The sequence below is a fragment of the Nomascus leucogenys genome, chromosome 24 (assembly GCF_006542625.1).
Source record: "Nomascus leucogenys isolate Asia chromosome 24, Asia_NLE_v1, whole genome shotgun sequence".
Lineage (NCBI taxonomy): Eukaryota > Metazoa > Chordata > Mammalia > Primates > Hylobatidae > Nomascus > Nomascus leucogenys.
The window spans coordinates 9,619,944-9,642,610 of NC_044404.1; the positions used below are offsets into that span (position 1 = coordinate 9,619,944).

General features: G+C 42.9%; 1 protein-coding gene and 2 pseudogenes across 3 annotated transcripts in view; 1 reads left to right on the forward strand and 2 right to left on the reverse strand.

The window, feature by feature from the left end:
- Positions 1-22,667, reverse strand: part of RERE (arginine-glutamic acid dipeptide repeats) — a 462,172-nt gene that overhangs the window by 424,312 nt on the left and 15,193 nt on the right. Inside the window, exon 1 of one of the 3 annotated variants that reach the window (XM_030805463.1) lies at positions 11,433-11,954. The exons of the other annotated variants lie outside the window; for them this stretch is intronic. The gene's annotated coding sequence lies outside the window, so the exon portion shown is untranslated. Of the gene's footprint in view, positions 1-11,432; positions 11,955-22,667 lie in introns of those variants that run through there. 3 annotated transcript variants of the gene reach the window in all.
- Positions 5,673-7,331, reverse strand: LOC101177988 (annotated as a pseudogene).
- On the forward strand, positions 17,444-18,501 carry LOC115833008 (annotated as a pseudogene).

Here is a 22,667-nt window from a genome sequence, read left to right on the forward strand (position 1 = left end):
CTGGTCTTAATGAGACTGGCTTTGGGTAGACATTACAGCGAGTACATGCCTGAGTTACCTCAGAAAGCAAAGACTAACACAAACAGCAGAGAAAAAGGGGATACGACCTGGAGCAGATCAAATGCTGCATCCCACTGGACTAGGAGATCCTCAGTGACATGCTCTTCAAGCCACACTGACTCAGAATCGTCCATTTTTAACTCTAGGACCTCAAAGCACCCTTGAACCACTTTACAATAAACAGCAAGTAATTTAGGTCATCTGAGTCAAGGGAGCAATGCCATCCAGGGCATACCAAAATATCAAGCCCTACTGTCAAAAGGACCAGAAAATAAAGTACAGGTGGAGAGGAAGTGATTTCACCTGCTGGAAATAGAAAAAGTAGATCTGTGTGTCAGCCAACAACTATCACACAATGGAACAGGATGCTTACCTCTCTGCTGGAGGAAAAGAAGCTATTCTCAAGTCCTTAGAATAAAAACTATTATAATCTCACTATATCTATTTTATGTCATCTGAGAGCAATCCATGAGGACAATGCTTCCTCTTTCAGAGAATCTTCCAACTGAAAATCTCAAAGAATTCCCAAGCACCACTTGCCCTTCAACACCTACCTACACCTCACTTCTCTGCCCCACACTCACAAACTTTATTAGCATCCACAATTAAAGAACCATGAGGCCAGGCGCGGTAGCTCATGTCTGTAATCGCAGCACTCTGGGAGGCCAAGGTAGAAGGATCACTTGAGCCCAGAGGGTTGAGACCAACCTGGGCAACATAGTGAGATCTTGTCTGCACACACACACAAAAAAAAATTATTGGCCAGGAACGGTGGCTCACACCTGCAATCCCAGCATTTTCAGAGCCCAAGGCAGGCAGATCACAACGTCAAGAGATCAACACCATTCTGGCCAACATGGTGAAACCCCGTCTCTACTAAAAATACAAAAATTAGCTGGGCATGGTGGCACACACCTGTTGTCCCAGCTACTCAGGAGGCTGAGGTAGGAAAATCACTTGAACCCTGGAGGCGGAGGCTGCACTGAGCCAAGATCGTGCCGCTGTACTCCAGAGCCTGGCGACAGAGCAAGACTGTCTCAAAAAATAAAAACTTTTTTTTTTAATTAGCTGGGTGTGGTGGCACATGCCTGTGGTCCCAGAGGCTGAGGTAGGAGGGTTGCTTAAGCCTGGGAAGTCAAAGCTGCAGTGAGCTATGACTGTCCCACTGCAATTCCAGCCTGGGCAACAGGGTGAGACCCTGTCTTAAAACAAATAAATAAAAAAATAAAATAAAACTCTGCTCTGCCACTTCCTAGCTGAGTTACTTTGGGAAAGTTATTGAATCTCTCCGTGTCTCCATTTTCTCACAATTATAAAATGGGGATAATATCTGTTACACTGGATTGTGATAAAGATTAAATTCATCTAGAATGCCTGGGTAAATACTTAGCATAAAATAGATTTCCAAAAATGTAAGGCCAATTTCTACTGAGGCCTATTCCTTACAAAGAAAACTGAAGACACATAGGAATTCTCATTCCTTGTAGTGATCTAAATTACCAAACCATGCAACATCTTAATATAAAAGAGAAATCTCAAGGAAGGAAATGAAGTTACTGCCTCATGGTTTTACTGACAAGCAGTTTTTAAATTGCAGGTTCACAGAGGGATTTGGGGGACCCATTAATTCCCTGAAATTATACCTAATTTTGAGGCAGTGTGCTACTTCTATAAATGTCTTCACTGAATTTCCACTAGCTCCAACCCTATTTCTCTATTCTCCTTTACAGCAAATATCCTCAAAAAGGTGCTATACTCACTCTCTCAAATTCTCCTTTCATTCTCTCTTAAACCCACTCCAATAAGAATGTTGAACCAAACCCTGCACTGAAACTAATCTTGCCAAGATCATCTGTCCACATTGCTAAATCCAATGATCAGTTCTCAGTCCTAAGCTGATTTTTAGCAGATTTTTGACACACTTCATCTACCCCTCCTGCTTGAATACATTTTTCTCATCTGGCTTCCAGGATGCCATATAATATAGTCTATGATTTCTTGGTTTTCCTCCTTTTTTGCTGATCTCTTATTAGCTTTTGTTGCTGACTGTTGTCTCAGACTTTTTAACGTCCCTGGACTTTGTCCTTGAACCTTTTCTCTTCTCTTCCCTATACTCCACTGGTAATCTCTTCTGGTTTCCCAGCTTTACTTACACTTGGCACACACTCACAACTAGGTATCTCCAACCCAGGTTTCTCACATGAATTCCAGACTCTTACACCATCTTAAAACTGTCTACTTGGCATCTACACTTGAGTATCTAATACTACGTTAACCTCAGTGTGTCCAAAGTAAGCTCAAGAGGCCAGGTGCGGTGGCTCACGCCTGTAATCCCAGCACTTTGGGAGGCCGAGGTGGGAAGATCACTTGAGGTCAGGAATTCGAGACCAGCCTGGCCAAAATGGTGAAACCCTGTCTCTACTAAAAACACAAAAATTAGCTGGGTGTAGTGGCAGGCACCTGTAATCTCAGCTACTCAGGAGGCCGAGGCAGGAGAATCACTTGAACCCAGGAGGTGGAGGGTGAAGTGAGCCAAGATTGCACCACTACACTCCAGCCTGGAAGACACAGTGAGACTCCATCTTAAAAAACAAACAAACAAATTACCTGCTCTAAACACAGCCTTCCCATGTCAGCTCCTGACAACCCCATCCTTTGAGCTACACAGTCCCAAACCTTGGAATCATCCTTGACTTCTTTCTTTCAACCCCTACCCTTCAGTGAAATTCATCAGAGACCAGGCCTGGTGGCTCATGCCTATAATTCCAACACTTGGGGAGGCCGAGACAAGAGGATCATGTGAGCCCAGGAGTTCAAGACCAGCCTGGGCAACACAGTGAGACCCCATTTCTACAGAAAGTTTTTAAAATTAGCTGAGCATGGTGGCACATGCCTATATTCCTATCTACTTGGGAGGCTGATGTAGATGGATCACCTGAGCCAGGGAGGTCAAGGCTGCAGTGAGCCGTGCTCATACCACTGCACTGCAGCGTGGGCAACAGAGGTGAGATTCTGACTAAAAAAATTTAAAAACTCATCAGAAAATACTGTCACTCTATCTTCAAAATACATACAGAAGTCATATACTTTTCACAAGTCTACTAGCAAATGGATGTAAGCACCATCATTTCTCACATGAATTATTATCATAATAGCCTCCCACCTATCTTATTATTTCTAGCCTGTTGTCCCAGTCTACTGTCCACAAAGGAGTCTTCTGTTCTTTTAAAATGCAAATAATGCACTACGGGAGGCCAAAGTGGGAGGACTGTTTGAACTCTGGAGTTTGAGACCAGCATGGGCAACCTAAGGAGAGCTGTCTCTACTAAACAGAAATTAAATTTTTTTAAAAAAAGAAAGAAGAGGAAATGCAAATCACATCATGTCACTTCTTTGCTCAAAACCATCCAGTGCCTTCCCCATTTCAATTTAAGCCAAAGTCCTTAAAAGGGCCCCAAGAAGCACCTTTACTTGCCCCCACCCCCTTACCGGTGAACATCTACCTCAGAAGTCAAAACAGACATCATAGACTGAATGGGTGGTCCCCAGAAAGATATGTCCAAGTCTTAACCCCCAGTTCCTGGGGACTGCCACCAAAGATTGCCAGCAGCCACCAGAAGCAAGGAGGAAGTATGGAATGGGCTGTCCCTAAGAGCCCCCAGAAGGAACTAACCCTGCCAACCGACACCTTGATTTCAGACTTCTGGCCTCCACAACTGTGGCACAATAAATGTCTGTTGTGTTAAGCCACCAAGCATGTGCTTGGAATGGCAGCCCCAGGAAACTGACACACCACTCTACCCCCTGCTCATTCTGCTCCCACCACGCTGTCTTCCTTGTGCCCACTTTAGGACCTTTCCACTGACTATTCTCCTCTGTCTGGGAAGCTCATGCTGCAGAACTCCACATGGCTAACTCCCATACATTTTAGCCTTTTGCTCAAACATCATCCTCTCTATGAGGCCTATCCTGACTTCCCTATTTAAATTGCAACAACCACCATCTTTCCACTTCTTTCAAACTCCCTTACAGTATCTTTTTTTTTTCCACAGCATTTATCATACTCTAATATACTACATAACATTCTTGTTTATTACCCATTGGATTCCATAGAATGTAAGCTCCACAGAGGCAAGGTTTTTAGGTTTGCTTGGGGTTTTTTTTCTCTTTTGTTCACTGGTGTATCCTAAACATCTATAAACTACGCCTGGCAGACAGTAGCTATTCAATAAATACATGCTGAATAAATCTGTTGAACGAACATGTATATGTACATGTCTTTTTCTGGAAACAGAATCCACAGTTTTTATCAGATTAATAAAGTGATCGCTACCCAAAAAAGGTTTCCAAATCTTTGTTCTCAAGCTTTAAGTGGTTAAGGAAAAGGGAATTCTATCCTAAAAGACCCCAACTCTAAAAAAAGCAAACAAAACCCCAAAAACACTCATACTATGACTTTGTATCTTACAAATGGTAGATATAAGTTTAAATTTCATACTCCCAAAACCAAATTTTGCTAAAGAAAAAAAGACAGTCCACTACAATTTAATGGCTTGAGAAGTACCTTCACCCACTTTTCACAGAACCTTGTACACTAAAAGGTGTACCCAGGATGAGCTTATGTCTCTACTGCTGAAGCAACAAAGGGTGGCCAGCAGTGTGAAGCATTCACATAAGCCAGTCAAAGTTCCACACAGCTCAAGAACATGATCTAATGCTCCACCTAGGTAAAATCCTATCCAAAGTAGGGGAGTAGAACCAAAGTAAATCATAACCTGTCTAGCATCTATCCTTACTATGGAATAAACAGATGTTTACTCAAAATACAATACTGTTTTTAAGACCTTGAGAAACCATAGAAGAGATGTCATTTACACGCCCCTTCAGTATGAACCATAAAGCCTAACAATGAAAGGCAGTCAAGCATAGGAAAACCTGTTAATGGATTTTGATAACAGCAGAAAGGCACCCACTACATTCCTTATTATTGCTGCAACATATTTCACAGTTACTACTAAACAGGTCTAGGCTAATACAATCACACCAAACACCAGAATTCAGCATATTACTTATCCAAGCATACATTCTTCAGACATGTCTTTTATATTAAATCAATGACCATTACAGAGGAAAATATGCACATCTGCTGTTCCATCTTTCTTGTTCCATCAGCAAGTGGATTCACAATGCAATCAAGTCCTAGTCCTTACCTTTCCTGGTTCCATTCTCCAACAGAGGAATTTCAAGGATACAGAATCTATGACATATTTTGAAGAGAAAGGCATTTTAAATCCTAATTAACTCATAATTTGCCTTGAGTTGCTTTTTTTTGAGACGAAGTCTCACTTTTGTCCCCCAGGCTGGAGTACGATGGCGCAATCTTGGCTCACCGCAACCTCCCGCCTCCCGGGTTCAAGCAATTCTCCTGCCTCAGCCTCCTGAGTAGCTGAGACTACAGGTGCCAACCACCACGCCCAATTAATTTTTGTATTTTTAGTAGAGATGGGGTTCCACCACGTTGGCCAAGCTGGTCTCAAATTCCTGACCTCAAGTGATCTGCCCACCTTGGCCTCCCAAAGTGCTGGGATTACAGGTGTGAGCCACCGCGCTCGGCCTGCCTTGAGCTGTTTTCTTAAATACTAGTAAGACTTTCACATCTCAGAACACATCATTTTATCAAATCCCAAACCCAACCACTCTTCATCACCTCCACCACTACCACGCTAACCCAGGCCCACAGCACGTCCCCTGCAGAGTCTGGCCACACTCCTCATCAGCCCGCCTGCTTCCACTCTGACTGGCAGTAGTCTAACTTTCTTTTTTTCAACTTGAAAGCAGTTACTGTTTATTTAAACTGATCAGACTAGAAAAATAATTGTGGTAAACACCTCAGTTCATTCTTCTAAGAAGCCTGTGGATCTGGTCCTCCCTGTTGCCAGCATCTCCACCTTCTACAAAATGGGTGGTTTTTCTTCATTCTACCTTGTGGAGAAAATAATTTGAAGGACCACAAGAAGTTATTTGCTTCTTTAAAGCGTTTTCCAACAGTATAGATGTCATGAATCAGATCCTCCATGCAGATGATGCCATATTTACCAAGAGATAGAGCAATCAAAACGTTATCTGTCAAAGCAATTTGCTTATTGATCTTGCCATAACCACGCTTGTAGATTAGTTCATTTACTGACTTCAGATTTGGGTTCCCCCATGTAATATATGGCTCTACAATCCTCAGCATGTTAATTGAAGCCTTGTTGAGCTTCACAAAGGTTCCATTGAAGATTTGACAAAGGCGAAGAAGGTGTAACACCTTTCAGACCTCTGGGCTCACACCATTGATACCTCTGGTCCTGATGACAAAGGCCAATTTGGGTTCTGCAGGTACACAGAAGTTGCCAGCTTTTCTTGCCATCCTTGCCATTCGAATTTCAGTTCTGTACATCTGCCTATATTCCTTGTGATAGTGCTTTGCTTTTTCATAAACAAGCTTCCTCCTTGCCTTTCAAAGCATGTTTTGGGCAAACTTCTTTCTCAGGCGCTTGATCTTCAGCTCTGTGAAATTCCTTTGCTTTTTCTTAAGGGTTTCTGGCACAGCGGGAACCACCTTCTTCTCTTCAACACCCTCCACGGTTCCAGCTGGTAAAGAGCGCAATCTAACTTTCACACAGCAGCCAAAGTGATCTTTTTAAGACAGAGATCAGATTCTGTCACACACACCTGATGAAAACCTTCCAGTGGCATTATACTTGGAATGAAAGCCAGAGGTCTTAGCATGGTCCACAGGGAACTTTATGACCTGGCTCCTGCCCCTCTTTCCTGGTATCACCTCCTACTGTTCTCCCAGAGTTTTTCCACTGTTCCTTGACCAAACCAGCAGGTTTCCACCTCAGGACTTTTGCACCTGATGTTCCCTCTGCCTGGAAAGCTCTATTCCTATACCTCTGCATGGCTCCTTAGCCTGTTCAAGACCTTGTCCAAATGTCACCTCTTCAGAGAAGCCATCCCTAAATAACCTACTTAAAATGGTACCATCCATACACCCTGTCAGTGTCTCTCTCTTTTTGTCTGAGTATCATGGTTGCCTCATTTTATAATTTATAATTTGTTTATAATTTGTTTAATCAGAACTGAAGCATTTATTTCCCTGTAAAATGAAATCTGGGCAGAACAAATACTATTTTATAGGCCACTCATTTTTAAGTTAAACACAATATATAAACAAACATACACACCTTTAAAAAAAAAACCATGCTTTGGCCAGGCACAGTGGCTCACACCTGTAATCCCAGCACTTTGGGAGGCCAAGGCAGGCGGATCACCTGAGGTCAGGAGATCGAGACCATCCTGGCTAACACGGTGAAACCCCGTCTCTACTAAAAATACAAAAAATTAGCCGGGCGTGGTGGCGGGCGCCTGTAGCCCAGCTACTCGGAGAGGCTGAGGCAGGAGAATGGCGTGAACCCGGGAGGCGGAGCTTGCAGTGAGCCGAGATTGTGCCACTGCACTCCAGCCTGGGCAACAGAGCAAGACTCCGTTTCAAAAAAAAAAAGAAGAAGCTGTAATGATAGTAACAAAGAAGTCCAACCTTTATATGGCACAAATATTTACTAACCATGTAGCATGTATGTGCCTGACCAGCCCTGACAGATGAGGATTCAACAGCAAACAAGACTCGTTCCTGTGCTTTCAGAGCTCACAGGGTAGCAAAGCCGCTGACAAGTACAGGTGCAATTACAATGAGGCATAATAAGAGATGGCTCGGGGGAGTACAGGTGCCAGGGAGAGCACCCTGGGCACAGCCCTGAGGAAGGCTTTCCAAATGAAATGATCCCTAAACTGAGACCTGAAGAACAAACAGGAGCTAAGAAGCAAAAGGAGGGGGAGATAAACAGGTATGAATCAGTGGGTGCTTGGGGTGAGAGGCAAGAGAAGACATGAAACAGAATATGTGAACTATTATTTTTTAAAAAACTAAAATAACTTCTACATTTGACGGAAGAATTTTTGGTAAAATTTATCTTATATAAAATATGATACTAGGCTGGGAACAGTGGCTCACACCTGTAATCCCAGCATTTGGGGAAGTCGATGGGGGAGGGTTGCTTGATCCCAGGAGTTCGAGACCAGCCTGGGCAACATAGCAAGACCTCCTCTCTACCAAAAAAAAAATATATATATATATATATGTGTGTGTGTGTGTGGGTGTGTGTATATGTGTGTGTGTATATATATGTGTGTGTGTGTATATATGTTTGTGTGTGTGTGTGTGTGTATATATATATATATGAGATACTAAATGAAAGCCAACAGTGATACTTTACCAACCACTCTGGCTTCTCAAAGCTTATCTGTCCTGTGGCTACTACCTCTCTTTCCTTCAGCCTAACCTACTATCTGACCAAACACAAGCAGTGGCAGGAAGCAATTTTAACACATCACACAGATGCACACATAACTCTTTATCAGGACTGACAACACATTTCCTATCCCCACATTACAAATTTGGGGCCAAAATTACTCAGACAGACGTGTACTCTCCAGTCTCTGGCTGACGTGCTACCTTACTACCTCGCCCCAATTCCCTTCAGGTGCCAACAGACACTCCGTGCCTAGCATTCCAAGCCTGTCTTCTTTGGTCTACCTAACTTATCTGGCACTATTCCTCCCCACAAATTCTGTACTTCAACCAGGTTCTCTTTACTGAACGCTGCGCATACCATACGCATTCCTGCCTCAGGCCGACCCCTGCCTGGACTGTCCTAACCTGCTCTCCCAGTCTGCTATTCAGACAGCACCCATTCTTCAATGGCCCACTCAGCTTTTCAGTGGATCTTTGGTCAGTTTATTTAATCCACACCAATCTCTAACCTGAAACTGAACTAAATTTGTTATGCTAAACAGTAAGTACTTGGTTAAATTCCGCTTTTGTTCTAGAAATCTCTAAATGTTGTATTCTTGCAAGCCTTCCCTCCTAAATTCTGAGGCCAAAGATAGTAACTTTTATTTCTTTTGTATCCCACTAACAGCAACATTAAACTTGGAAAACACACCTCCCACATCTGTTGGCTAGCTGACAGATCCTGGGTGGAAAGATGAGCCAGAGAGCATTCAGTGCCAGTTGCTTTTCTCTGGAACTGTAGGTTCAAGCACCAAGATTAGGACTAGACTTATGTGCTCCTTTGGGACAGGAAATGGCATATGTACTGATAATGCGAGATAGTTAAAGGACACCCCCCCAAAAAAAATTAAACATGAGGAAAAACATGTGTTTCTAATGTGGGCAAACCCCACCATATTACAAGTCTCCCCAGTACCTTCTATACTATGTAGCTAATAATACAAATAAATAATAAATCTAATCTATTTGATAAATGAATAGATTTAATACCACTAAGAGAAATATGAAGGTAATAGGTATAACCAACAGCCTAGAGTTTAATAAAGCTCCAAGGTAATCCCTGTGTCAGTTTAACAGATGCTAATGAATTATTTTTACAGTTTTTCAAATCCTTCATATAGAAATAAACTAAGCCATTTTCTAGGAAGAAAAAAGGTCAGGCTTTACTTACAGAGTCTTGCTCTGTTATCCAGGCTGCAGGGTAGTAGCACGATCTCGGATGACTGCAATCTCCACCTCCCAGGTTCAAGCAATTCTCGTACCTCAGCCTCCCGAGTAGCTGGGATTATAGGCATGCGCCACCATGCCCAGATAATTTTTTTGTATTTTTAGTAGAGATGGGTTTTGGCCATGTTGGCCAGGCTGGTCTCAAACCACTGACCTCAAGTAATCCACCCACCTCAGCCTCCCAAAATGCTGAGATTACAGGCGTGAGCCACCGCACCCGGCCCAGGCTTTACTTCTTTAGAGAGACAGGGTGGCAGGGGTTTCAGAATGAACTGAAAAACCAAATACTGTGTCCCTTTCATTTGGCAAGAACTCCTTTTCCAAAGAAGGGACTCAGAAAAAAATGAAATTACTTATATAACGTCTGAGAGAATATTCTTAAAAGACAACAAAACATACAAAGGTATTTTGGATTCAGGAGAATACAACCTCTTCCAAAAAGAGATTTACTCTCTACTCCCTAGAACTATTAATGACATGGAAAATCCCACTCAAGTTACATGAGGTCACACACCGACAATAAAGGTAGCTGCCTGAAGGTGGTCTGCCAAGATAAACACCAACTTCTTAACTCCCTAAGTGCTATGCAAATGCTCAAGACAGAATATGCACACTTAATGACTCTCTAGGTTGTTGGAGCATCATGTTTCTACTATTACTACAGTTCTTTCAGTCTGTATTTTAGTGGGGTTTTTATCATATCTGTTCCCCACTTTTCGTCATGACCTCCAGGAGGGTAGGGACACATCTTACTCATCTTTATATCCCCAATGCCTAGCATTATATCTTGCAAGAGACACTAAAAAAATAAAATTCTGCCAAATGAATGGGCAAGCCCAAAATATCACTCAGATAATCCCTTATTAACAGCCAACTGCCCAGGGGAAGGGAGACTTGGATGACAGCAGCTTCCTAGAAAATATGGCCTGAAATTACAGATTATTTCTATAACAAGTTACCTTTCACTTACTAAGCAACTGGTCTATCTTTTCTGAATAAATTTTACTTTTCACGATCAGTGTAAGTATATGGGAAGCATGATTATTTTGAAATCTCTTCTTTTCAAACTAAACACATAGTTCCTGGGCACCCATAGGAATCATAGGAGAAGAAGAGGGAGAGGCGGTAGACATTAGTTTCAAACCTATAACTCTTTAAGAGTCAAACAAAAGTAGAAAATACTAAGAAAAGAAAACTTGTCAGAAACCATTTAAAGACAAATAAAGGACACCATCATCTCCCAGAATGTATCATCAACAGAACAGGTGAAGCTTAACAAAGATAAATTAGGCCGGGCATGATAGCTCATACCTGTAATCCTAATACTTTGGGAGGCTGAGGTGGGAGGATCGCTGGAGCCCAGGAGGTCAAGACTGCAGTGAACTACGATTGCACCACTCCAGCCTGGGCAACAAAGCAAGACCCTGTCTCAAAAGAAGAAAAAAAATAAAAAAAAACAAAACAAAAAAATAAAGTATAAGATTGCCTTCTTCACTTAATGAAGCCCAAGTTATAAGTTCTCATAACCCATTAAGTTTATATTGAAAGAGTATCAAGCATATAGCTTTATCTATGCACATAAAAACAAACATAAGTTCAGTAATTCATACCAGAAACCAGGTAATCACAAGTCCAACAGTTTACCTTATCTTTGAAATACACTATGTAGTTGGCTAATTTCACAGTAATCAATTCTTACGGGATCCTCTTATAATAGCCACTCAAGGAGAAAATTTCAAATACTGACCTCTAATTGAACGTAATACAAACAAGAGGTCTTCCGTCCAGAATTATATCAAATGGCCACAATTCCTTTCTCAGTAACACCATAAACAGGCTGAAGCTCTCCACAAATCTTCTCTGTAAGTGGATCCCACGGTGGTTGTGACACGGTGCTGAATGCACATACAGTTACTCCTAGACAATCACCTCCTAAAAGAAGACAGATGACTATCACTGTGTCTAAATGAAACAACTTCAAAAATGCAGCTCTGCCAACTAGTGTCATTAGAGTTTTCCAAACGAAACAGGTGTCACAGATGAGCTCACGATAGTCAAACTCCTCTCTCTTTGGTGCTTTAGCAACATTCAATTCCCTAACACCTCCCCCAGATGCTGGATTCTTTTTAATGGTGGCTTACATCAGGTATGTTTCTCAATATTAGGAAGGTTTAAAGAAGCTGTGAGGATAGGATAGTGGAACATAAAGAAGCAGGGCGGCCAGGTGCAGTGGCTCATGCTTGTAATCCCAGCACTTTGGGAGGCCGAGGTGGGTGGATCACTTGAGGTCAGGAGTTCAAGACCAGCCTGGCCAACATGGTGAAACCTTGTTTCTACTACAAATACAAAAATTAGCTGGGCATGGTGGCAGGCGCTTGTAATCTCAGGTACTTTGGAGGCCGAGGCAGGAGAATTGCTAGAACCCAGGAGGCAGAGGTTGCAGTGAGCTGAGATCGTGCCACTGCACTCCAGCCTGGGAGACAGAATGAGACTTCATCTCAAAAAAAAGAAAAAAAAAGAAAGAAAGAAGGATCTAGTTTGATACTGGGAGCCTAAACTGAATGATTCTGGAGAAATTCACAGATGGGGCTGAGGCTCACCTTCACGACAGCTATATCAAAGGCCTAAATTTCCAAGGCTCAGAAATCACTACAGTAAGCCTATCAACAGCATGTGATACTCTCCAAGCATTTTGCAACCTTAACATTTCCATCCTTTACAGTACTTTGATATCCTCAAAAGATGTCTTGGATTTCAAAGCCAGTCCCACATCAACAAGCCTGGCAATCGGCATCCCAGAAAACTGCAAGGAGGTTAAGACCCAAGCAAAACGGACTTGGGGATGCAAGGAATTTGTCAGCACCTGTATTCTCCTGAGAAGTGGTAAAAATATGGCCGCTTCCTACAGGAAGAGACTATGCCAAATAACCAAACCAAAAGTGAGAAAACCTAAATTATATTAACTTCTCATGGGAAGAGGCACTTAACCAGGTAACTCTGAGTGAGGACAGTTTAGAGGGCGGAAAGAAAGGACCCATATTAACTGTTCTAATTACAAGTTACTCTTTGACTCTTCAGATCTTATTTCCTTAATGATTACACTGGAATAAACAATTTGAGGGCAGGTACGATGACACCTGTCATCCCAGCACTTTGGGAGGCCGAGGCAGGTGGATCACTTGAGGCCAGGAGTTCAGACCAGCCTGGCCAACATGGCAAAACCTCATCTCTACTAAAAATACAAAAAAATTAGCTGAATATGGTGGTGCACGCCTGTAGTCCCATCTACTCAGGAGAGGCTGAGGCAGGAGAATCGCCTGAACCCAGGGGGTGGAGGTTGCAGTGAGCCAAGATCGTACCACTGCACTCCAGGCTGGGTGACAAAGCAAGACTCTGTCTCAAAAAAAAAAAAAATTTTTTTGAGAGAGACAAAAATGGCCTCTGAAGGCTGGGCGCAGTGGCTCACGCCTGTAATCCCAGTACTTTGGGAGGCCGAGGTGGGCAGGTCATGAGGTCAGGAGATGAAGACCATCCTGGCTGACACATGATGAAACTCCGTCTCTACTAAAAATACAAAAGTAGAGTCCCAGCTACTCGGGAGGCTGAGGCAGGAGAATGGCAGAGCTTGTAGTGAGCAGAGATCGTGCCACTGCACTCCAGCCTGGGCAACAGAGTGAGACTCTCTCTCAAAAAAAAAAAAAAAAAAAAAAAGGCTCTGAAATCATTTCAAGAACTAAAAGCTAACTCTGGCTCTCTCTACATCTTTATATTAAAGAGTCCTGGACCTGTGATTCCTAATAGAAACCATCTTTTGATGCCATTCTCATCATATTTTTCCACAAACAATGTATTTACAGATTTCTGGGACTGAAAAATTGCTGAATTTGTTAAAAGAGAAGAAAAAGGTGGCCCGGCAAGATGGCTCATGCCTGTAATCCCTGCACTTTGGGAGGCCAAGGTAGGTGGATTGCATAAGCCCAGAAATTCGAAACCAGCCCGGGCAGCATAAAAAAACCCCATCTTTACAAAACAAAACAAAACAAATAAAAAAAAGCTGGCCAGATGTGGTGACATGCACTTGTAGTCCCAGCTACTGCCAGAAGGTGGGGAGGGAGGGGTGGCTGAGGTGAGAGGACGGGTGTCACCCAGGTTGGAGTGCAGTGATGCCATCACGTCACACTGCAGCCTCAACTTCCCAGGCTCAGGTGATCATCCCATCTCAGCCTCCCAAGTAGCCGGAACCACAAGAATGCACCATCACACCCAGCTAATATTTTTTCTTATTTTTGTAAAGACAGGGTCTCCCTATGTTACCCAGACTGTCTTTTTCCCCCCAAGATGGAGTCTTGCTCTGTCGCTCGGGCTGGAGTGCCGTGGTGCAATCTTGGCTCACTGTAACCTCCGACTCCCGGGTTTAGGCAATTCTCGTCTCAGCCTCCCAAGTAGCTGGGATTACAGGTGCCTGCCACCATGCCAGGGTAATTTTTGTATTTTTAGTAGAGATGGGGTTTCATCGTGTTGGCCAGGCTGGTCTTGAACTCCTGACTTCGTGACCCGCCCGCCTCGGCCTCCCAAAGTGCTGGAATTATAGGTGTGAGCCACCGCCCCGTCGCCCCCGCCCCCCCCCTTTTTTTTTAAGAGACAAAGTTTTCTGTGTTACCCAGGCTGGCCTCAAATTCCTGGGCCAAACCGATCCTCCAGCCTCTGCCTTCCAAGTAGCTGGAACTATAGACATGCCACATGTCCAGCATGCATTTTTATATTTTCAAGGTATTTCCATATCTATTTGTTCATTTCAGTTTATGTACTACTGCCCCTATTTGACAGCTAAGAAAGTAGGGCACATAATCATACTTCAAAAGCCCATAGTTCAGGTGGAAGTGGACTCTAGGTCTTCTCATGCCAACCAGGAGTCATGGCTTCTTTTTCTTAAGTACAGAGGCTATCACAGTTCAGGACATTTTAGTGAAGCCAGAAGAAACAGGAATTACGCAGCAGGGCACAGTGGCTCACGCCTGTAATCCCAGCACTTTGGGAGGCCAAGGCCGGCAGATCATCTGAGGTCAGGAGTTCAAGACCAGCCTGACAAACATGGAAAAACCCCATCTCTACCAAAAATACAAAATTAGCTGGGTGTGGTGGCACATGCCTGTAATCCCAACTACTCGGGAGGCTGAGGCAGGAGAATCGTTTGAACCTAGGAGGCAGAGGTTGTGGTGAGCCGCGATTGCACCATTGCACTCCAGCCTGGGCAACAAGAACAAAACCCCGTCTCAAAAGAAAAAAAAAAAAAAACAGGAATTATGTAGCATATATAAAGTATGTTTTAAATACTTGGAGAGAACCTAGTAGTTCTCTCCAATGTAATCAACATATCTCTTAGCAAAATATTGTTTCTAGAGTTATAAATAGTATTCTGCCATAGGCCACCCAGATCTCAGATCTCATCTTGATTCAAATGGGCACTACACAAGAATACATGGGGTGTTTAATTTATATTCATTTTGTTATTTTTCAGGACAGTGCCTCTAAGCCAGGAAACAGCCTTCAAGTAGAAGTGGAAACATCCACAGGCTAAGTTAAATGCTATATTCAAGCCACTCAATGTTCACAGTCTTATTCTAAGTAATCAGGTGTCAGTCAGCATCATCTTCAATCTCCCTATGAAAAGCTGAAGGAAAAGAAAAATCTAATTAAAAGCCCAAGAAAAAATCCACTTTAATCAAAACTACAACTAAAAGGCAAAGGAACTTTAAAGTAGGAAAAAACCTTAAGATATGAAAAAATTAGGAATTAAAAAAAGGGATGTCAAGAGGGAAAAAGAGGAGATACTGCAATTTTTTTTTTTTTAGAATAGTCAAATACAGTAATGAGAAGAGGGAAAGAGTAGAATAAGGAGTTTGATCTGTAACCATCAATTAAGATAAATCACTAACTTCAGCCTGATACTGTAAGTTAAATGACTAAAAGCAAGCCAATGAAAAATATGACTTTCCAAATAGAAGAGGCATAAAAGTATAGAAAAATAATGAAATATGAAGGGTTAAAATACAGAGAACCACAATTTTAGGAATATTTTACTACAAAGAACAGGAAACTGAATGTTTAAGTATATATAAAAGCAAAAGGAAGGAAACGATACATTTAGTTCCATCAAAATCAACAGAAAACTATCTACTATGAGCCTCTGTTGACATCCTCTCCCAAGTAAAACAATACAGATGAGGGTCACAGACTTAGCCAGTGATAAGACCTACTACTCTGTAATCATCCATGGGCAACAGACAAGGGCTGTCAGAGGACCCAACAGACGGAAGCCAATGCTAGAAGACAGAACTAGTTTCCTCAAAAAAAATCAGTCAAGGCCAGGAACGGTGGCTCATGCTGTAAACCCAGCACTTTGGGAGCCCAAGGCAGGAGGATTACTTGAGGCCAGGAGTTCAAGACCAGCCTGGGCAACACAGGGAGACCCTAGAAAAAAATTAAAAGTTGTTTTAATTGAAAACAAATCAGTCAAACAAATTACTGGTATGCTTTAAAAATAACTGCGTGACAGGAGAATTACTTGAACCCGGGAGGCGGAGGTTGCAGTGAGCTAAGATGGCAACGCTGCACTCCAGCCTAGGTGACAGAGTAAGACTCCGTCTAAAAAAAAAAAAATCAGCATGAATCACAAAAGAAAGATACACGCCAGATCATTATTGTTCTTAAGGTGAAGCAATTTACTGATCTTACCGTAAACACACATATGCTTTAGTAGACATATTAAGAAATCTCTGGAATAAAAAATGACCAGATTAACTAGAAAGCAGTTGAATCACCCACCTAAAAAACCGACTTACTAATTTAAAGCACTTACCATATTTTAAAATCTTTTTACCTTAGAAGCCTTTTTCACTTCAGGTTTTATATTTAAAACATTTTCCAAAAAAGTCAGAGTTTGTATCACCTCTTGCAGTTGGAAATCAGTTTCAACTACAAGTTATTTTAACTCACTCCCCATCCAGTACCAAAGCACTGAGATTCCAAAGCAGTTATCGCATTAACTCCATTTCAGAATCCAAGTACCTGACTGCAGTCTCTAGTAGAGAAGCCTCTAACTGAAAAAGTAACAGGAAAAGTTGCACTTCCTCACTTCAAATTTGGGGCCTACTATGCTGAATGAAGAAAGAGAGAACTTCAAGTTCAGCCTAATAGGCATTTACTACAAATAATAAGACAATGGTTGGCACTAAATTTTAAAATAAATGACTAGGCCGGGCGCAGTGGCTCATTCCTGTAATCCCAACACTTTGGAAGGCCAAGGTGGGAGGATCGCTTGAGGCCAGGAGTTTGACACCAACCTGGGAAACATAGCAAGACCCCATTTCCATAAAAAATTTAAAAATTAGGCTGGGTGCAGTGGCTCCCGCCTGTAATCCTAGCACTTTGGGAGGCCAAGGCAGGTGGATCACCTGAGATCAGGAGTTAGAGACAAGCCTGGCCAACAAGGCGAAACTCGGTCTCTACTAAAAATAGAAAAAAATTAGCCAGGCATGGTGGCAAGCGCCTGTAATCCCAGCTACCCGGGAGGCTGAGGCAAGAGAATTGCTTGAACCCGGCTGGGGGACAGAGGTTGCAGTGAGCCAAGATCCTGCCCCTGCACAACAGCCTGAGTGACAGAGCAAGACTCCGTCTCAAAAAAAAAAAAAAAAAAAAAAAAAAAAAAAAAAAAATTACCCAGGCTTTCTGCTGTAGGCCTGGGTGGTTGCTGTAAAAATGGGCAAGTTCATGAAACCTGGGAAAGTGGTGCTGTTCTGGCCAGATGCTATGCCAGATGCTACTCAGGAAGCAAAGATATCATCATGAAGAACATTGATGATGGCACCTCAGATCGCCCTTACAGCCATGCTCTGGTGGCTGGATTTGACCACTGTCCCCGCAAACTGACAGCTGTTGTGGGCAAGAAGAAGATGAAGAAGAGTCAAAGATCAAGTCTTTTTTTTTTTTTTTGAGGTGGAGTCTCGCTCTGTCTCCCAGGCTGGAGTGTAGTGGTGCAATCTCGGCTCACTGCAACCTCTACCTCCCGGGTTCAAGCGATTCTCCTGCCTCGGCCTCCCAAGTAACTGGGATTACAGACATGCGTCACCACACCCAGCTGATTTTCGTATTTTTAGTAGAGATGGGGTTTCACCATCTTGGCCAGGCTGGTCTCGAACTCCCAAACTCAGGTGATCCACCCGCCTCAGCCTCCCAAAGTGCTAGGATTACAGGCGTGAGCCACTGCGCCCGGCCTTTTTGTTTTTGCTTTTGTTTTGAGATGGAGTTTAACTCATTACCCAGGCTGGAGTCCAATGGCAGACCTCGGCTCACTGCAACCTCTGCCTCCTGGGTTCAAGCTATTCTCCTGCCTCAGCCTCCTGAGTAGTTGGGATTACAGGAACCCGCCACCATGTCCAGCTAATTTTTGTATTTTTAGTAAAGATGAGGTTTCACCATGTTGGCCAGACTGGTCTCGAACTCCTGACCTCAGGTGATCCACCCACCTCGGACTCCCAAAGTGCTGGGATTACAGGCGTGAGCCACCACACCCGGCCAAAGATCAAGTCTTTTGTGAAAGTTTATAACTACTATCAACCTCATGCCCATAAGGTGCTCTGTGGATATCCCCTTGGAGAAAACTCTCATCAACAAGGATGTCTTCAGAGACGCTGCTCTTAAATGCAAGGCTAATGAGAGGCCAGGGTCAAGTTCAAAGAGAGGAACGAGACAGTCAAGAACAAGCGGTTCTTCCAGAAGCTGTGGTTTTAGATGTTTCATTTAGGTTATTAAATTTTTTAATTAATTAAATTAAAATCAAAATTAACCAGGCATGGTGACACACACCTGTAACCCCAGCTACTCAGGAGGAGGCTTAAACAGGAGGATCACTTGGGCCCAGGAATTTGAGGATGCAGTAAGCCAAGCTTGTCCAACCCACAGCCCAGGATGGGTTTGAACGAGGCCCAAAACAAATTCGTAAACTTTCTTAAAACGTTATGAGTTTTTTTGTGATTTCTTTTTATTTTTAGCTCATCAGCTATCGTTAGTGTTAATGTTTTGTTTTGGTTTTTTTTTGCTTTTTTTTAAGATGGAGTCTCGCTCTGTCACCCAGGCTGGAGTGCAGTGGCGCAATTTCGGCTCACCACAACCTCCACCTCCCGAGTTCAAGCAATTCTCCCTGCCTCAGCTGAGATTACAGGCGTGAGCCACCGCGCCTGGCCAGTGTTGGTGTATTTTATATGTGGCCCAAGACATTTCTTCTTCTCCCAATGTGGCCCAGGGAAGCCAAAAGATTGGACACCCCTGCAATGAGCCAAGATCACACCACTGCACTCCAGCATGGGCTACAGAGCAAGACTCTATGTCAAAAAAAAAAAAAAAAAAAAAAAAAAAAAAAAAAAAAAACATAAATTAAATGACTAAAATCCAGAAATTGCAGTCTTTAAACAGTAAATTGTATGGCATGTGACCAATCTCAATGAAGCTTTTATTATTTAAATGTGTTTTAAAAATAAATGACACTCAGAATGAAGTACTCCATATAACATAAACCACCTGTCTCTACGACCGAGAGACCACGAAAGTATATCTTAAAATTCTGATATATGAAAAGAGCATCAACTTCATTCATGGTCAAAGAAATGCAAATTCAAATGTTCCACTGTAGGAGCCAGGCACTGTGGTACACACCTGTAGTCCCAGCTACTCAGAAGGATCACTTGAGCCCAAGAATTAAGAGGCTGCAGTGAGCTATGATTGCGCCACCACACTCCGGCCTGAGAAAGAGATTCTGTCTCTAAAAAAACTTTGTATGGGCCGGAAGCGGTGGCTCAGGCCTGTAATCCCAGCACTTTGGGAGGCCGAGGTGTGTGATCACTTGAGTTTAGGAGTTTGAGACCAGCTTGGCCAACATAGTGAAACCCCATCTCTACTAAAAATACAAAACTTAGCTGGGTGTGGTGGCGCACGCCTGTAGTCCCAGCTACTAGAGAGGCTGAGGCAGAACCACTTGAATTTGGGAGTCGCAGGTTGCAGTGAGCCAAGATTGCGCCATGCACTCCGCCTGGGTGATACAGCAAGACTCAGTCTCAAAAAAATTGTAAGGCCAGGCATGGTGGCTCACGCCTGTAATCCTAGCACTTTGGGAGGCTGAGGTAGGTGGAGTGCTTGAGTCCAGGAGTTCAAGACCAGCCTGAGCAACATGGTAAAACCCCGTTTCTACAAAAAATACACAAATTAGCCAGGTGTGGCAGTGCATTCCTGTAGCCTCAGCTAATGGAGGGGGTTGAGATGGGAAGATCGCTTGAGCCCAGGAGGTTGAGGCTGCAGTCAGCCGTGATCGCACCACTGCACTCCAACCTGGACGGCAAAGCAAGACCTTGTCTCAACAAAAATTGTTCTTTTTTTTTTTTTTGAGACGGAGTTTTGCTCTTGTTGCCCAGGCTGGAATGCAATGGCACAATCTCAGATCACCGGAACCTCCACCTCCCAGGTTCAAGTGATTCTCCTGGCTCAGCCTCCTGAGTAGCTAGGATTACAGGCATGTGCCACCACGCCAGGCTAATTTTATAATTTTAGTAAAGGCAGGGTTTTTCCATGTTGGTCAGGCTGGTCTCGAACTCCCAACCTCAGGTGATCCACCCACCTTGGCCTCTCAAAGTGCTGGGATTACAGGTGTGAGCCACTGCGCCCGGCCAAAAAAAAATTTTCTTAATAAAAAGATAATATCATTGTACACATTTCCACCTATCAGATTAACAAAGATTATGAAATTTCGTAATATCCAGGGTTGGTGAGAAGGAAATCAAAACCCTAAAATATTCTGTGTGTACACAGGCATATCTTTGGGGGCAATTTATATACAGCTTTCAAAATAAAAAGTAAACATAACCCACTGATTCAGCAACTCTAATTAAGAGCTTATCCTATACACATACTTGTACAATTGTACAACAGTACAGATATGAGGATGCAAACCAAAGAGTCTGAGACAATTTAACCATCTATCAATGGGAAAAGTGAAGTACACATCCACACAGTGTCCGATTATGCAGCTGTTTTCAAAAACAAACCTGAGTTATAAGTATTGAATTGAAAAACATATGTTTGGAATTTTTTTTAATTCAAGATACTATATATAGTATGCTTATATATGCATGGAAAATGTCTGGAGGAATACTGAATTGTGTGAAAGTGATTACAATGAGTATATATTAATTTTATAATTATAATTTGTATTTCATTTGAACACATGAAGCTATCAAATAAAGTCATTTGGCCCTGGTGCTAAATCTGCCTATGCTATGATCCCAACCTATCTTTCCGGTGCTCTATGGTTCTGGCCAAACCAGTCTGTTTTCCTTCTTTGAGAAACCAGTCCCAAGGACTCCCTCTCCAAAATGCTCTTACTATGCGGTCTGAACAGCTACCCGCTACAGCTTCAAATACAAATTATGTGAGTTGAAAAAACTATGCCTGCCTGCATCTGCTATAAAACATTTTAAAAGAGATCTTTTTAAAACAGAAAATCGAAGCACAATTTAATAATCCCCATCATAGAAGCAGCAAAAGTACTCACCATTTCCCAAGCTTTCCAGGCTCTGCGCCTTTGCTTCACGCAATTTCCTGCCTGAAATCCTCTTAGCTACTTATCACATGTCCAAATCCTGCCAATCCTTCAAAACACAGGTGAAACACCAACTCCTACACCAAATCTTCCCTAATGCCCCCATCCAGAGCTGATTCTCTTTCTTAAACCATAGTATCAACACCTCTTGAGGCACTTTCTTCTACCTAGTACTCAGTTGTGTACATGTCTCATCTTTCCCATTAGTGAGAAAATCATCATGGGCACAATCTCTGTCTTGGTCATTTTGTATGCCCTATTTTGCTACATTAATTAAACTCGTATTTCACTAAAGCATATAATAAAAAGGGGCAAGAATCTAAAAGTTAAAAAAACAGGCTTTTAGTATGCATTCATTTGAATTAAGTCTTGTTTACCTGCAACGAACGCTATGTAAGAAAAGTACGAAAGGTAAGATCCCTCCCTCTCCATCCAGCTGCCCAGGGCCCTGGTATGCCTCCTGAAAAGGCAATAACTATGGGTTCTAAGAAGTCCTTGGACACTATAACTTTTTTTTTTTTTTGAGACGGAGTCTCGCTCTGTCGCCCAGGCTGGAGTGCAGTGGCGCAATCTCGGCTCACTGCAAGCTCCGCCTCCCGGGTTCACGCCATTCTCCTGCCTCAGCCTGTCCGAGTAGCTGGGACTACAGGCGCCCGCCACCACGCCCGGCTAATTTTTTTTGTATTTTTAGTAGAGACGGGGTTTCACCATGGTCTCGATCTCCTGACCTCATGATCCGCCCACCTCGGCCTTCCAAAGTGATGGGATTACAAGCGTGAGCCACCGCGCCCGGCCCACTATAACTTCTTAACACATTCAGGACATTGGAACTAAGTTGACAAAAAGAATTTATAAGTTATATTTTAAAATAAATTTATTTATGACAATTACACAATTGCACAGTTTACATGCTGAGGCAAACAAAATATGACATTCAATACATGGAAAGATAAACTGTATAAAACTAAAGCTATCTGAGCTGTGAAAAGAAGTCACTGTTCGGCCAGGTGCAATGACTTAACGCCTGTAATCCCAGCACTCTGAGAGGCCGAGGCGGGAGGATCACGAGGTCAAGAGATCAAGACCATCCTGGCCAACATGGTGAAACCCCGTCTCTACTAAAAATACAAAAATCAGCTGGGCATGGTGGCACATGCCTGTAAGGTCCCAGCTACTCGGGAGGCTGAGGCAGGAGAATCGCTTGAACCCGGGAGGTGGAGGCTGCAGTGAGCCGAGATTGTGCCACTGCACTGCAGCCTGGGGATAGAGTGAGACTCTGTCTCAAAAATAAAAATAAAAAAAAAGAAGTCACTGTTCATTATCAGAACCATCACA